At 41.2% G+C, this 17,090-nt stretch overlaps 1 protein-coding gene and 1 non-coding gene across 2 annotated transcripts in view; one reads left to right on the top strand and one right to left on the bottom strand.

The window, feature by feature from the left end:
• The window catches only part of IDE (insulin degrading enzyme), an 80,220-nt gene extending 63,449 nt beyond the window's left edge, over positions 1 to 16,771 (bottom strand). Inside the window, exon 1 of the mRNA XM_023754914.1 lies at positions 16,490 to 16,771. The gene's annotated coding sequence lies outside the window, so the exon portion shown is untranslated. The remainder of the gene's footprint in view (positions 1 to 16,489) is intronic.
• LOC111826308 lies at positions 12,557 to 12,663 on the top strand. The gene has a single exon (XR_002829596.1). It is a non-coding gene; the product is annotated as a U6 spliceosomal RNA (small nuclear RNA).
• Positions 16,772 to 17,090: the final 319 nt, after the last annotated feature.

Genomic DNA, 17,090 nt, shown 5'->3' with positions numbered 1-17,090 from the left:
TTTCTAATTTCTAAATGAATGCCCTATAAACCCAAACAGGTGACTGATCATGCTAATAGTCAGTTATGTATCAAAACCTCCCTTCTGTGGAATCCATCCACCCACTGCAAACCACAGGCGGAAGCTGAGCTTACCCTATGGCACTCGTGAACGAGGAGGAGGCATCCCAGGAGAAAATGCCTGAACTCAGAATCATACCAAACATTTCTTCCCCACAGAAAGCAGAGGTAAGTAAGAATATGAAGGTAGTGGTAGTACTAGCATGCCTCACTATAAGACTACATATTCCCAAATACTGTTTACGTCACTTGACCTAAAAAAATAACGTCTCAGGGAATCATCTTCAGTTACAGAGATCAGTACCCCTTACCTCATACACAGCTAGATTATAAAGGTGGGTATAAACTAAAATCCTGTCAATTAAATTATATTTTCTCATGATGAATGCTTTGTCTTTGTTTCAGACAAAATGTCAGGTGTTCTAACTCTGTGCGCCTTCTGGAAAGGTGTTTACAAAGAAAAAGCAAACTCTTAAATGAGTAAGGAATCCTATAGCAGTATCATTTTAGAGATATGTGCTTTTGCAAATTTTGTTCTAGTTTTGGTGCATATATACAACCAGAGGCCCGCTGCACGAAATTCATGCACGGGTAGGGTCCCTAGGCCTGACTGGCAATCAGGGCTGATCGGGGCCTTCCTTCCCCTGACTGCTGGCTGGGGCCTTCCTTCATTCCGCGCCGCCCCCTGGTAGTCAGCGCACATCATAGCAAGCAGTTGAACTCCCAGTCGGTCGAACTCCCGAGGGGACAATTTGCATATTAGCCTTTTATTATATAGGACTAGAGGCCCAGTGCACGAGATTCATGCATTGGGGGGGGGGGGGAGGGGTACCTCAGCCCTGCCTGGGAGCCCTCGGGGGATGTCTGACCAGCTGTGAGCCCGGCTTCTGGCTGAGCGCAATGACTGCCAGGGGCAGCTCCTGTGTTGAGCGTCTGCCCCATGGTGGTCAGTGTGCATCACAGCGACTGGCTGTTCCACCGTTCGGTCGATTTGCATATTATCCTTTTATTATATAGGATGGCTGTTTATTCTAAAAGTGACAAGCTTATGTGTGGGAAGAAGATATTTTACTCTACCCTTCTAGGTTCCTTTGGGTAGTCTATTAATTAAGTCAACATGAGACAGAGTAACAAGAGAAATTAACTAAATTTAATTACATATGTATGTATGTATGGGAACCCCACATATGAGAGTCAGTGATCCCACATACATAAGAGGTTCACAGACAGAAAGGTAAAAATGGTATGTATGATACTCCAAGCTAGGGATGAGGTACAATGTGCCTTGGGGCTTCAGAGGGGAAGAAGGTCATTTGCAGAATAAGAGCCGATGTTCAGTTATTACAAGTTTGTCCTATAAATCATAAAGTTTTAGGCTTCTTTTTTAGAGAGAGTGGAGGGAGGGAGGGAGGGAGGGAGGGAGGGAGGGAGGGAGGAAGGAAGGAGGAGAGAAAAGGGGGGAGAAGTGAAATGTGAGAGAGACACATCGATTGGTTTGACTCCCACACATGCCTAAATATATTTTCATTGATTTCAGAGAGAAAGGAAGAGGGAGAGAGAGATAGAAATATCAATGATGAGAGAGAATCATTGACCAGCTGCCTCCTGCATAACCCCCACTGGGGATGGAGCCCACAACCCGGGCATGTGCCCTGACCAGAGATGGAACTGTGACCTCCTGGTTCATAGGTCTGAGGAGACAGAAGAAAGCTAGGTAGTCAGGACCATGGGGGGGGCGGGGGGGGGGGACGGACTAGAACCGAGAACCCAGCTAGGCAGAATTACTAAGGCACCCAACAGGGCAGGGAAGGGTTCGCAAGTGAGACATGACCTTTAAAATGTCTGAATGTTGCTAAGACAGGCAGCTTGCAGATAACCAATCACAAGACAATAAGGTGTATAACCAATCCCAGGAAAGGATCTCTCTCCCTCTCTCTCTCTATTCTTGGGTTGATGGCAGGAGACATGCTCCCCTGCACCCAAGTGGCTTATGGCCATGTAGGACTCTACACATGGACTAACAGACTTTAACACCCGACTGTAACATGGAAAGGAAGCTCTGGACATTGGCCTGCTCCCAGAACCCCAGCTGCACTTTTTCCAGGACTGGCTTCTCTCAATAACCTTTTCCTCCATTGACCCGTTTTTGTCTGTGAACCCTTTCTTCAGATTAAAACCCCACATTTTGGTTTCAGGTCGACGCTCTAACAGAGCCACGGTGGCCGGGCTATCGAAGGTTTCTTATAGCTGTATGTGGTAACCTAGGGTGTTTCACAAGTATCCTTGCTCCACAGATAGGCTTCAGGCTGTTAGAAAATGTGAGAAAGACGCCACTGTACTAATCCTAACAATCACTCCATCTTTAAAGTGTCACATGCTTTATAAACTGCTAATTTAATCTTTTCATTCTCCTTAACCCCAGATGAGGAAACGAAAGCTCAATAATTAAGTGATTTGCCCAAGGGCATTCACATGCTTGATTTGTGGCAAAGTTGGAGGGACCTATAGCGAAAGAGGAGCATAGGAAGGGGAGGAGCAGAAGGTGGTACTTAAGGAAATCATAAATGGCTTCCTTTCTCAGTTCCCAGTACCACCCCCACAGCCCTTCCCTGACCCCATTCTCCTCCCTAACAATCCCAAATAACAAAGACAAGGAAATAAATTTTAACTAGAAGAGATTGTAGTAGCATCCTGTTTGTGGGGATGAAGGACTATTCTCCCTTTTATTTTTAGTTTGCTGACTTTTTTTTAAAAGACATGAATGATTATTAATTTAGTTAAGTACTTTTTCTGCATCTACCAAGATGATTACTGTTAGGTCTGATCAGATAATTGAATTGATACCCCCTCCTCTGGGAAATGACCTTTAAGCCACTTCACAATGGACATTCCACTTGCTAAGACCATTATCTGTCCCCTCTGGAGTTTCCCAGAATCTGGACCTGCACAGAGAATTCTCCGCCCAGAAAAAGCCCGCCTAGAGTCCTTTTAAAAACCTCTGACTCCCAGTCTTTGGGGCTGCTGGCCCTGTTTTGGGGCTCAGCCCATCTGGTATTCAGATGATCTAATAAATTTATCATTCTTCACCCCTTTTGGCCTCGGGTGTTCCTCCTTCGGCAACCCTAACAATTACATGTTTTTCTTTCTTTTTTTTTCTGTTCCTATGGCTTAATGGATGCATCTAAAAAATAAATTACCCATAACCCTACTATATCTACTGTAGCAATTATTTTTATATTCCCTTTTATGCATGTGACGATTCTATACTCTCTTCTCTCTTTAAACCTACTATACATTTAATCCTGCTATACATTTTTCTTTTTCTTTCTTATTAGCGAAGCATAGTGAGAAGATATGGTTCTCAGCCCAGGGACTCCTTTGGCAGATTAGAAGCATTCTTCCAGCCTCCTTCCACTACTTATCTCTGTTTTACATGGGAATAGTCCTTCATCCCCACAAACAGGATGCTACTACAATCTCTTCTAGTTAACACTGTACTGGCCAGTTCAATAAAGCAAGAAAAAGAAAACACATGTAGATGTGACAGGAAGGGGAGGTGGACTAACATAATTCATGGCTGGCATGACTGTGTACGTAAAAAAATCACAACACTCTACTGACAACTTCCATTTCTGAGTAGGATATAATAGGTTATGCCAACCTGATTCAGGTTCAATAACTACAAAAGCCACAATAATACAAAAATCACATTTTTAAAGGTATTGGAGAGTTGTACAAGCAATAAGGATCAGAGGGACTGGAATTCCAGAAAGGGGTGAGCCGGGAAGTGAGCTGATGATCACCACCTGTTTTCTTCTCTGGAGGTATTGGGCAATTCTGGGTGTGGCTTGGAGATCATGTTTGGACCAAGCAAAAGAACTCTACTCAGGGGAAGAGAAACAAGCGAAGCTTAAGTAGGCACAAGGTGTTGAGATAGGCCAGAACAAATGGAATAGAGAAACTGAGCAGAAAGCTGAAAAAACTGACAGAGCAATTTACAGCAGATACAGAAAGTTACCTCCCTAGAAATAACATCTAGGCCTCAGATATTTAAGCTCCAGACCAGAAAAGCAGCAAAGCCAGGTGGACTGATGACTCTGACCAATTAGTGAAGACCAGGACCCTGTGGGAGCACACCTAGAAAACATGAATATTCTGTTGAAACCCTCCCCTAAGATTCCTGCGTGTGAGAAAGAGATAAAGCCTCAAGACAGTGCTCTCCTGCTGGAAGCTAATTCCAGCAGGGCATGATAAAATGCAAGAAATCCTCAAAAGGTTGATGGGCTTCTATATTCAGCAGGACTGAATCATATTACCTGCTGCTGGAATAGCTGAAAGCATTTCCCCAAACCTGAAAATCTGCATATATTATTGCCTGTGGAGAGCAGTTCCCCCAACCTGACAATGCCTACTGTTTACCAAACTTACCTTTGATATGTATATCTGTTTTGCTATAGGGAAAAATGTGTGAATAAAGAGCCCTGGGTCCAGAGATTCAGAGAAAACTTGGTTACTGAAGCTAGGTCCCCTTTGGCTCCCCAAAATGCCTTCCAAATTTATATTTCATGTCTAGTTTCTTTATTAATTTACTCGCAGCCCTTCTCCAGATTCCTGAACCCTTCTAGATGCAGGGAAAGAACCCTGGCACTCTCCTACTGAGGAACAGCCCCCGCCATTCCATTTCTCCTCTTCTTCTCCCACTTGCCCCCCATAGGCACGCATCTCCTACACGCTAAGGAAAGCATGTCAAACTCAAAGGCTAACATGGGCCAAATAAACAAGGTCTAAGTTTATGTGGGCCGCAAAAAAAAAAGCTTCAGTTTTCATAGAAACGTAGGTTTATTTCAATAGAGACATGCTGAATACAAAGGGTTGAAATAAATGAGTAATCGTTTACATAAAATAATAGAACATTTTAATAAAAATTAATGTCTTTTCTTGAACATTAACTTACCAAACACTGAATAACTGCACAAATTAATAAGTGTAACACAAATAAACCCATTTTTCTTGTTCTCTGTAAGCAAAATAATTCTATTGTGCACACCAAACAAGTCAGTACAAGAATAATGATGTGGCAACCGGCTGCTAAAATATTCGCTCCTAGTATTAGTGGAGAGAAATGGTGCGCCTGCACATAAGGGAAATGAATGCAACACCATTATAGTAATCAGTCATTAGCAAACGTTGTAGTTCGTTATTAATAATTATGTATAACAGGATATTGTAAAAATTAAGTTACAAAATTTTTATTAAAACATTTCTTACATACCATTATATTGGCTGGGCCGCAAAAATATTCCTTGTGGGCCACATGTGGCCTGCGGGCCGCGAGTTTGACATGCTTGCTCTAAGTGACTCCAAGAGACTTGCAACCTGGGGAGCAATGGGCAGCTCTTCACAGGCTAGTCCTCTGAGTATGTCCCCAAGGCCTCCTTTCCTCGGACTTCCCAGAGAGCTAGGGCAGCCCAGCCTACGCTTCCCTGTTGCTTTATACTAAGCCCTTTCTTTCTTGTTTTACTGTCCCCAGCTTTAATAAACATTCCCTCATAGTCACCTGGACTCGTGAAATTTTTCCTGCATGAAGTCAAGAACCCACACGCTACCTGGCAGCCCTAGGCAGACCCCTTTCCAGTAACAGTGTGACAGACTAAAGCCCCAAGATGCCCCAAATTCACAGCTTATTTTTGCCACAGGAGTTTAACTGAGATACCACTACATTCCTACCAGAATGCTAAAATGAAAAAGTTGGAAAATAGCAGGTGATAGAGAAGTTTTGGGGCAACCCAAACTCTCATACACTGCTGGTGGGAATGCAAATTAATACAAACATTATTTAAAAACTGGCAGTACATACTTTTATAAATTATATATAAAACTAACAATATGACCTAACAATTCATGTATTAGATATACACCCAAAATAAATGCATTTATATGTTCATAGGAATTCTATTCATAATAGCTAAAACTAGAAATGATCAAATGTCCATCAACTGTGAAAAGATAAACTGTGACATATTCACACAACAGAATAGTATACAACAATGAAAATGAATAATCTAGAATAAAGCACAAAAATAAGGATGAATCTCACTAAAAAGGTTGAATGAAAGAAGCTAGATGCAAAAGAATAAATACTGTATCCTCCCATATATACAAAGTGCAAGGACAAGCTATGCCTTTATGTTAGGATAGTGGTTACCTTGGAGGGTAAGAGGTAGTGATTAGAAGGAAGAATGAGGGCGGCTTCTGGGTACTGGTCCCTTGCTGGCTATACAGACATGTTCGGTTTGTGTAAATTCATCAAGCTGAACACTTATGATATATATTTTAATTAAAAGTTTTTAAAATATCATAAAGCAGTATAATAAAAGAGGGAGGAAGGTATGAATTACTCAAGGCTATAACTATCAATCACCAAAAGTCATCCTAGAAACAATACCACTTGGATAATGAAAAGTAGCTATCCATATCAAACAGGTGCTAAACAGAGAAGGCTCACTAAGAAATAATAGTCCAATTAACATGATAATTATCTAAACCTTCTCAGGTGTGTCCCAGACAATTCTATTGATGTCATCCTGGCCACAAGAAATAGGAAGCCAAGTACAGCATGAATCAACTAAGTCAATAATAAAGTATGTTAAATATTTTAATCAAGTCTTTACTCATTATGTTAAGATTTGAAACTAATTTTAGTATTACTTACTTTAAACTCGTTAAGATTTAAAAGTAAAATATTTCCAGCAACCAATTAAAAGTGACAGAGCAATAAATGTAATAAAAATAAAAGCAAAATGATTAAACTTTATTATTTTTTGTAATCCTCACCTGAAGATATCTTTTCCAGTAATTTTTAAAGAGAGTGAAAGGGTAGGAAGAGGTGGGAGGGGGGAGAGGAAGAGAGAGAGAAACATTGATGTAAGAGACACATCAACTGGTTGCCTCCCGAAAGAGGCCCGACTGGAGCCAGATATTAAACCTGCAACCGAGGCACATGCCCTTCAGTCCTTGGGCCAAGGCTCTAACCACTGAGCAACAGGCCACGGTGATTAAACTTTAAATAAATTCTCCCCTCAACAATTTTTCAACATTTATATCAAACAACAATTAATCCAGGATTTGAACTGGATACGTTCTTTATTTTAAACAAAAAGAATAATATATATAGTAAACATTTCTTTAAACTCAGAATTAATTTTGCATATGCTCATAGATGTTCCATGATCCCAGAGCGGCAGGACAGCTCAAAGATCCCTGTCATGGTCTCTAAAGATTAATTTAAACCACAGGGTAGGAAGAGTTACCAACCTGTAACTAATTCTTTCAAGACAGCCCTCCAAGGAAGGCAACCCACAAACACCCAAATTCTGTATTCTGTGTGGATCTCTACTTGAGGTTCAGTTCCATTTGTTTGTACACTCTGGTTCTGACAGGAGGGGAATCCTGCCCTCTTCAGCTAATGCTGGTTCAGGAAGCTTAACCTGCACTCTGCCTTAATATTATTCTCCACGCCAGTACTGATCCACTGACCACTTCCAGCCAGTGTTCAAATAACTATAAACCTTCACCTTTACCCAATGACCCCTTTGCTGCCTAGATCCTGGATACTACTGGACTCTTCTGGTCAAACTGGGCTTGTGAGCTCATTTAATTTTGCCAGTAAGAGTCACATGAAGTGTTCATATGGGTCCATTAAATTGACAGAGGCACCTAAAATTGCATTAGACTTGGGAGCACTTACAGCATTTCTCCTATAAAATAGGTATACAGGTATAAATAAACTTCACCAAGGTAGTCTCTGGTACAAAGTAGGCAACCATAAATGGTACCCTTATATTATAATCATAATTATGGTCCTAGGGAGGTGAGATGCAAATAGATAACCTCAATAACCACCATGTTATTACTAACATTCTTAACATAGGCTCATGCATATTCCAGTTGCATACTGTCATCTCCAGAGGTCAAAAACATTGACTAATCGGGCTAGTAATAGGATAGTACTTTATAAGACTCAGAAAACCAGGTAAATAATTATCCCTTTGTAACTACTATAGGTGAGCCACTGTTTATAGTCTGTGGTTCTCAATAGGTGTCAATTTTGCTCCCCAAAGGGACATGTGGCAATGCGTCCCAACTGAACTGTCAAAACTGAAGTACACAACTGGCAACTAGTGAGCGGAGAACAGGTGTGCTGCTCAGCATCCTATATTGCACAGAATAGTCCCTACCACAAAGAATTATCCAGCCCAAAATGTCAACAGTGTCAAGAATGAAAAACCCTAGTTTATAGTTCTGACTTTATTATCCAAAAAATAATGGACCAGAATCACTACAACCAATTCGATCCACTTAAAATAAAACCATGAGATAGCTTCATCAAAACACACAAAGCTATCTACTTTAAACTCCCATCTCTTTATTTATTTTTAAAAATCTAAACCAAAAAAAAAAAAAAAGGCTTACAAGAAAAGAGGGGTAAAACTGATAATGAAGAAGAGAGAGATGTGCAGCAACCCTGTCCTTGAGTGAGAAATCTAGTGCACTAGTAAAGTCTGCCTCAGAAAGGAGCACTGAGACAGACCCTTACTGAACTCATAGTCAGTATCTTGCACAGCACAAACTCCTTATGGGAAGTATACCTTCAATGCACCCCTCACATAGATCCGTTGATTCTCATTTTTCCTGCATGGGAAATTAAACCTCATAAAAGTTATTTGGTTAGAGGCAAACAGGCATTAAATAAGAGAACTAGGATTCAAATCCAGGTCTTCAGACACCAAAGCAACATGCTCTTAACCACTCCACCAAATTAAAAAGTTTATTTTATGTACAGAGACTAAATCTTTGGAAGGATACTCACAGAAATGTTGAGTATGGTTACTATAGATAATAGATACTAGGTGATCTTTATTCTTTGAACTTTTCAGAATAGTACAGAAAGAATCTTTGAAAAGATAAAACTTAAAGGACTTTAATGCACTAGGCTCTACTTACTAAGTTTATAAGCCCAAAGTGAACTTTTATTACTATTATTATTCTGTTGTTATTAACTTGCATCAGCTACATCAGAAAATAGCAGGACTAATTAATAAAGAAAAATATGGACTCCATTTTCATTCACTGTTGTTTTGACAACTTGGTCTCCTTAAGAAACTAGTTTGTGTCCTAGCTGGTTTGGCTCACTGGATAGAGCATCGGCCTGCAGACTGAAGGGTCCCAGGTTTGAGTACGGTCAAGGGCATGCACCTTGGTTGCAGGCACATCCCCAGTAGGGGGTGTGCAGGAGGCAGCTGATAGATGCTTCTCTCTCATCGATGTTTCTTTCTAACTCTCTATCTCTCTCCCTTCCTCTCTGTAAAAAATCAATAAAATTATTTTTAAAAAAAGAAAAGAAAAGAAAAGAAACTAGTTTGTTGGCTTACAACTGGGATAATTTCCAAAAGAATTTTTTAAACAATTTGTGATATGAGGTGAAAGCTTTAAGCAGACAGAACCTACTAGCTCACTCACCTGCTGACCTAATGTGATATGGTTCAATGTTGCTGTCAATTTAAGGCTTCATTTCATTTCTTTCTACACATAGCATAAAAACGTCAGGTTGTTTAGAAAGTAACAGCCTAAATTCTTACTTTTTTTTAAAGCATAGATGCCATCTGTCTCTTTAGATACAGACTTATCTAGCAGGCTGCCTACAACTTTGAAATTGTATCTGTGCTCTTGTGTCCAGAAATAAATACATAACACTTTCTTCTCCTCTTCATAGCAACGATAGCATTGTTATTGTTTTAGTCCACATTTATTAAACACTTAACTACATGATGGAGACAGACACACTACATGCATTTCCTCATTTAAAACTCACTACAAACCTGTGAGATAGACACTATTATTGTCCCCATTTTGCTGATTGGAAACAGGCTTGAAGAGGGAAGTAATGAGTACCGGTACACACAGAAGTAAATGGCAGAATCCAGGCATTGTGGCTCCAGAATCCCTATAGCAATGCAAGCCAAAGAACAGTAATGGAACTCCTTCTCGTCCAGCCCCTGAAGGATGTGTATCAGAATGGACTGTTCCACAATACTGTAAACAATCCACCAAAGCCATGTGCAAATATTCAAGACTATTAGGTAAAACAGTGAACCCACCTCAGCAGCCAAAAACTAGGTTTAATGGTGGGAGGTACAAGAACAACTGATGCTTATGTAGCCAATGAACAATTAGAACACTCTTCACTGGTTAGTGTCAGAAACACCACACCACGCTGGCTGGTGTGGCTCTCAGTTGATTGGAGCACTGTCCGTGAACCTGAGGTCACAGGTTTGATTCCTGGTGGGGCACATACCTAAGTTACAGGTTCAATCCCTGGTCAGAACAGGATGCGACCAATCAATGTCTCTCTTACATCTATGTTTCTTTCTCTTTCTCGCTTTCTCTCTCTTCCCCTTCTCCTGCTCCTTCCCCTTCCCCCTAAAATCAATTACAAAAACACACACACACACACAAAACCACAAGAACATCATTATTCATAATAGCCAAAAGTGGAAGCAATCCAAGTAAGTGTCCAGTGATGGATGAATGGATAAACAAAATGTTATTATATAAATATATTGTGGAATATTATACAGCCTTTAAAAGGAACAAAATTCTGACACATGCTACAAGGGACGAAAATCGAAAACATTATGCTAAGTGAAATAAGTGAATCACAAAAGGCCAAACACTGATTCCACTTTCTGATTCCACTTTCTGGTAGAAGAGCATTTTGAGCTGAGGAAAAACAGTGCAAATAATCTGAGCAAGAGTGAATCAGTCAATAACACTAGTGAGGTTTAGAGTGATGATTTTGGAAACAAGATCAGAGAGGTGGTGAGAGGCCAGATCCCATAGAACCTTCTTGGCCATTGTAAAGACTCTGTCTTGAATCTGAGCAAAATGAAGTGAAACAACAAATTGATATTTCTCTCTCTCCCTTTCTCAAATCAATCAATCAATAAAAATTTTTATTAAAATAAAAAATAGCCCTAGCCGGTTTGGCTCAGTGGATAGAGCGCCAGCCTGTGGACTGAAGGGTCTGGGGTTCGATTCTGGTCAAGGGCATGCAAGAGGCAGCTGATCAATGATTCTCATCATTGATGTTTCTATCTCTCTCTCCCTCTCCCTTCCTGTTTGAAATCAATAAAAATATATTTTAAAAAATAAATTAATTAAATAAAATAAAAAGAAATCTGAGCAAAATAGGATCAACTGCAAGGTTTTAAGTATTCCCTAGCAAAGATCTATAACTTCAAAGGATCACAGATTTCAAAAAGATCATGCTGCCAGTGGTGACAAGAATAGGCTACATGGCCCTGACCGGTTTGGCTCAGTGGATAGAGCGTCGACCTGCGAACTGAAGGGTCCCAGGTTCAATTCCGATCAAGGGCATGTACCATGGTTGCGGGCACATCCCCAGTAGGGGGTGTGCAGGAGGCAGCTGATCAATGTTTCTAACTCTCTATCCTTCTCCCTTCCTCTCTGTAAAAAATCAATAAAATATATTTAAAAAAAAAAAAAGAAGAAGAACAGGCTACATGTAGAGAGGCAAGTGCAGAAGCAAAAAAAACTGAGAGGCCATTACATACAGCAAAAGATTAGAATCAGGGTGGTAACAGTGAGAAGTGGTCTGGATCTGGATGCATATGCTGACTGGATGAGGGATATGAGAACAAGAAAGGAGTTAAGGATGACTCCAAGTTATTAGCCCAAACAAACAGAAGAACAGATGTTATTATCTGGGATGGGAAGAAGACTGTGGGAGGAGCAGATTTGAGGGAGAAGATCTGGATATAGATTTTGGACATGATGAGTTCAAGATTTATACTGGACATCAAAGGGAAAATGTTGAGTAGGAAGTTTATTACCTAAGACTGAAATTCAGGGAAGAGGTTCTGGTTAGAGATATACATTTGGGAATTGTCATAACATAGATCAGGCCCATTTCATAAAACTTCTATGATGATGGATATGTTCTATATGTGCACTGCCCATATGGTAACCACCAGCCACATGAGACTGGAAATGCGGCTAGGGTGACAGAGAAACTGAATTGTTAATTGTAGTTAATTTACATTTTAAAAAGCACATGTGGCTCATGGCTACATATTTAACAAAGCATAGTATTTAAAGCAATGTGATTGGATGAGAACACTAAATGAGTGAGGTTTGGCAGAGAAGATGTCCAAAGATTGGGCACTGGGGCACACCAACGACATGGGTTATTTGTGATAGGAAGAAAAAAAATGAACCAACCCCAATTTCTAGCAACAACAGAATAGAAAAACAATTAGTGGCATATTCAAGTAAGACTGTCAATCAGCAGTAAATGCATACATCTATGTGAACAAATCTCAAAAACAATGTTAAGTGAAAAAAGTAATTTAAAGAAGAAAATTATAAATGTCAAAAGCGGACAAAACTAAGCAATATACTGTTTAAGAATATATTCAGTGCTCACTTCGGCAGCACATATACTAAAATTGGAACGATACAGAGAAGATTAGCATGGCCCCTGCGCAAGGATGACACGCAAATTCGTGAAGCGTTACATAAAAAAAAAAAAAGAATATATTCAGATTGATAAAGCTATAAATAAAATCAAGGAACTTATTATCCAAATGTAGAATATCACCTCTCCAGAGAAGGTTGCAATTGGGAGGCGAGTACGGAAGGCTTCAAAGTTACTGGCAATATTCTATTTCCTAACTAGATGGTGGGAACACAGGTGTTCATTTTGTTATTCTCCTTTGTTCTATATACTCTGGCATGTATAATATTAAATCATATATATATATATATATATATATATATATATATATATATGGCAGTACATGGTTAAATTTCAAATGGAAATTTCAAAATTTCTTTAAATCATTAAGTTCAGAAAAAAGGAAAGATAACTCTGGGTTGTATAAGGTCTATAAAGGACAGATTTAGTCATATAAAGAAAAGAGGGAAGGGCATTCTAGAATTGGGAATAAACAGGTCATGTATAAGAGACAATAAATTAGTGAGTCTACTGGAGAAGAAGAAAGTTAGGTTGAAAAGTTAGGCTAGGGCTAGTTCCTGAGATGCTTAAATACTGGGTCAAGGAGTTTGGACTTGATGTAGAAATAGTGTAGAACCATTGATGGTATCTAAGTAAGACAATGGCATAGAGAAAGTGGTATATCAGTCGAATTAATCTGATGATTAGGATTAAATAGTAGGAAGACAGAAGGCTGGAAAAATCAGTTATTAAACTTGTAGATGTGAGATGTCAGAGAAAATGCTGGTGATCTGAACGTTGATAGTGATGGAAGATCCAAGTTTACCCCGAGAAACTACGATGAAAGACTGAAGAGAGTTTGGTCTTGAAAATATGCGGAGGGAAAAAGAGAGATTCAAAAATTACACCAGCCGAAACCAGTTTGGCTCAGTGGATAGAGCGGCGGCCTGCGGACTGAAGGGTCCCAGGTTCGATTCCGGTCAAGGGCATGTACCTGGCTTGCGGGCACATCCCCAGTGGGAGATGTGCAGGAGGCGGCGGATCAATGTTTCTCTCTCATCAATGTTTCTAGCTCTCTCTCTCCCTTCCTCTCTGTAAAAAATCAATAAAATATATTTTAAAAAAAATTAGCCCTAACCGGTTTGGCTCAGTGGATAGAGCGTCGGCCTGCGGACTCAAGGGTCCCGGGTTCGATTCCGGTCAAGGGCATGTACCTTGGTTGCGGGCACATCCCCAGCAGGGAGTGTGCAGGAGGCAGCTGATCGATGTTTCTCTCTCATCGATGTTTCTAACTCTCTATCCCTCTCCCTTCCTCTCTGTAAAAAAAAAAAAAAAATCAATAAAATATATTTTAAAAAAAAATTACACCAATTTTCAAGCTAAAACTACAAAAATGATAACATCAACATATGCAAAATTAGGGAAATCAATAGGAAGCTGGTTTTGAAGGAGGACCATTCATTCAATAAAGACATCAGGCAGAGTGTGATATCTTCCCCTCAGGGAGCAGCTTATGAGTCCCCCCTCTTTTTTAAACAATTACATATTTTTAGTAGACAAAGAAAAACTATATAGTTGAGGGGGGGGAGAATAAAAGTTTTTATAGCTTTCAACTCTGTAAGAATTTTGTAAGCCCTACTTTTCAACAAAGAGTTGGGTGATATAAGTGCTGTTGCTTTTCAAAATAAATTGAAAGAAATAACAGAACACAAAAGTTAGTAAATGGTTAGTAAAAAGTCAGAGATAAAGGAGTGCAACTACTCACTATTGAACGGAAAGCTCTTTGAGGACAAATTTTATCACTTTTTAAAAGTATTTTAAAAGCCTGAATCTTAATAGCTAGTTAGTCCCACCTGGCACACCACTGTTTCCTAAGCCTGGAGAATAGAGAGATGCAAAGGAGAGCTGCCTGCAAAATGACATGACTGATGCCCAAGTGTTTTAAGTGGTTGCCAGGGGCTGGGCTATTACCTCCAGGTTCCCCAATAAAACAGATCATTTCACAAAGCCCAAATATATCCAATTTGATTGAACAGAAGACAACGAAGCTGCTTTTCAAAATGAATTGACTTTATACAAATGCTTTTAAGATCATCTCTTTCACCCTAGCCGGTTTGGCTCAGTGGATAGAGGGATGGCCTGTGGACTGAAGGGTCCCAGGTTTGATTCCCATCAAGGGCACATGCCTGGGTTGCGGGCTCGATCCTCCAGTAGGGGGCGTGCAGGAAGCAGCCTATCAATGATTCTCTCATCGTTGATGTTTCTCTCTCTCTCTCCCCCTCTCTGAAATCAATAAAAATATTTTTTAAAAGACTATTATGTTTAAAAAAAAAAAAATCATCTCTTTCTCAAACAGTAACAGGAAATGAATGCCGTAACAGAGCTCAGGATCTGAGACTAAACAGACATGAGTTAAATCCCAGCTCTTCCAATGTACAGCTGTGGAACCATCTCTGTTAGTACATTCTTTCGACCATGGAGGGTTGATTACTACCTTCCTTAAGATATGAATATGTGCCCTACCTAGTTTGGCTCAGTGGATAGAGCCTCGGCCTGCGGACTGAGGGGTCCCGGGTTTGATTCCGGTCAGGGGCACATGCCCAGGTTGTGGGCTCCAACCCCAGTGCGGGGAGTACAGGAGGCAGCCAATCAATGATTCTCTCTCATCATTGATGTTTCTATTTCTTTCTCCCTCTCCTTTCCTCTCTGAAATCAATAATATATTTTAAAAAAAGATATGAATATCTGGTAGCTTCAGATGTTAGTACTTTTCCTTCTTAAAACTACACCCAGATCCTTTTGATTGGACCTGTATTTTTCTTAATAACCTCAGACACTAATTTTTAGCATGGAGCATTCTAGATGGTTCATCTCATTCATTATGTTTTGAATCTCCTGAATCTCCCTTTTTGAAAACAATTGTATCATGAAGCTCTTGGCTGTTCAACCCATGCTCTGGACTTCACCAATGAAAGCGAAGAGCGTGGGAGAAAACCATAGAGAAAAATCGAATTGTAGGTACGCCATACAAACCTTTCAGTTGTATAAAACTTAAAATCAATGCTTTCTTTGAAATCACAAATTCTGCACACTGGAGACAATATGAAGCTCAACACAGCCTATTAGCAACAAATTAAGAACAAAAATTGTTCTGACTTGAAGGAGGCCCAGGGATGCACCTTGCCTATGCTTATTACCCCCAATTCTCTGAACTCGGGGATCGTTTAGCATGTTGTAGCGGATACTGCAGGGACAGAGGAGGAAAAACAAGTTCCACAGATCCTTTATTTGCATGCAGCCTTCTGAGTACCATTACTGCCCTCCTAGCTCAGGCAGTCAAGACTAAGTCCCAACCGGTTTCTCTGCCCGAGATCTCTCCACTCCCTCACCTCCTGCACACAGCCACCAAACCAATTTCCTAAATCACCAGTTTCATTACATCACTCCCCACCTCAAAAACACTTAATGGCTCCCTACCTCCTAGTCACTGGAAGAAAGCCCAACTAAAATTCAAAGCCCAGGCTAGCATTATCCTAATTTTTATAATACAGGGCCTGTTTCCTCCTAATTCCCCCCCACGGAAATTCTCTAAGGCTGCAACTAGACTAATCCGCTCACGGCCCCCCCCAAGAAACAGACTAGTCTGCACCCCTGGGCTGGATTACAACCACCCCTGCCTATCCTCCGCCCTCCTCTGCCTTTCCCCCAAAAGGTCAGCGCAGACCCCCTCCTCTATCTCTGCCCGGAACTGTGCTCCTAAAAAGCACACACGGCCCACACTGGACATCTTCTCACTCTTCAGACATCCTTTTTAGCTGGCAATTCTCCCGTCGTAATGCAATCCGCTCCCACCAAGACAAAGTTCCTTGGAGGTGGATCCCATGCCAGTACTCACACAGAGGGCCTATCGCAGTGCCCCGCACTTGCTAGGTCCTGGGTAGTAAAACCAGAGGAAGGGTTCGGATGATGCAGGTGCAGGTGATGTGGGGCCAGACAATACTGCCCATCTTTCCCAGTCCCTCTTAATTCACAGTAAAGGGGACTCAGCGTTCGCTTCAGGGCCGACAGTACCTAGTGTACACGGAGCAACGAAGTGCAGCGAGCCCGCCGCCCGAGGGCAAAAACCCTGCGTCCCGATCCCGGTTCTTGCCACAATCTCTGCAACTGTGGGGAAATCACACAATTTTCCTGCGTATCGGTTGGCTCAGAGGCAAAACAAGGGAGCTGCTGGGATGGATCCCAAGGTACCCTTTCCCCAATTCCCCGGGAAACGCAGCACTCGTCTACCCGCTCCAGCGGAGGCACGCAAACTTTCGAGGTTCCCACCGCAGGCATTTCCACGGAGCAGTGAAAACTCAGTCCCACAGGGGAACGCGGGGCGGAGCGGAAAGCGGTCCCCCTGGATCCCAAGGCCAGGGATAGTCCGCTCGGTCCCCGGCCCCTCGCAGGCGGACTCCCTCCCCAAGAGAGTGGCCGGCGCGGGTCCCAGGAGCGGG

This window comes from Myotis lucifugus, unplaced genomic scaffold, assembly GCF_000147115.1.
Source record: "Myotis lucifugus unplaced genomic scaffold, Myoluc2.0 scaffold_66, whole genome shotgun sequence".
In the NCBI taxonomy this organism is placed as follows: domain Eukaryota; kingdom Metazoa; phylum Chordata; class Mammalia; order Chiroptera; family Vespertilionidae; genus Myotis; species Myotis lucifugus.
This window is presented reverse-complemented; position numbering and strand designations above follow the sequence as displayed.